Genomic DNA, 254 nt, shown 5'->3' with positions numbered 1-254 from the left:
GTCCTCCAAGCTTTGGGTCCTCCAACTTTTGGTCCTCCAAGCTTTGAGTCCTCCAAGCTCTGAGTCCTCCAACTTTTGGGTCCTCCAATTTTTGGGTCCTCCAAGCTTTGGGTCCTCCAAGCTTTGAGTCCTCCAAGCTTCGGGTCCTCCAAGCTCTGGGTCCTCCAATTTTTGGGTCCTCCAAGCTTTTGGTCCTCCAAGCTTTGGGTCCTCCAAGCTTTGGGTCCTCCAACTTTTGGGTCCTCCAAGCTTTG

At 52.8% G+C, this 254-nt stretch overlaps 1 protein-coding gene across 1 annotated transcript in view; it reads left to right on the top strand.

The window, feature by feature from the left end:
• LOC122192949 (phosphoenolpyruvate carboxykinase [GTP], mitochondrial) overlaps nt 1–254 on the top strand; it is a gene marked incomplete at its 3' end in the record, with an annotated part of 5,120 nt that overhangs the window by 767 nt on the left and 4,099 nt on the right. The gene's annotated exons all lie outside the window — the stretch shown is intronic.

This window comes from Lagopus leucura, unplaced genomic scaffold, assembly GCF_019238085.1.
Source record: "Lagopus leucura isolate 7727_CA_CO unplaced genomic scaffold, USGS_WTPT01 34230-0_obj-0_obj, whole genome shotgun sequence".
NCBI classification, from domain to species: domain Eukaryota; kingdom Metazoa; phylum Chordata; class Aves; order Galliformes; family Phasianidae; genus Lagopus; species Lagopus leucura.
Note: the sequence above shows the minus strand (reverse complement) of the source record. Positions and strands in the feature narration are given on the sequence as shown.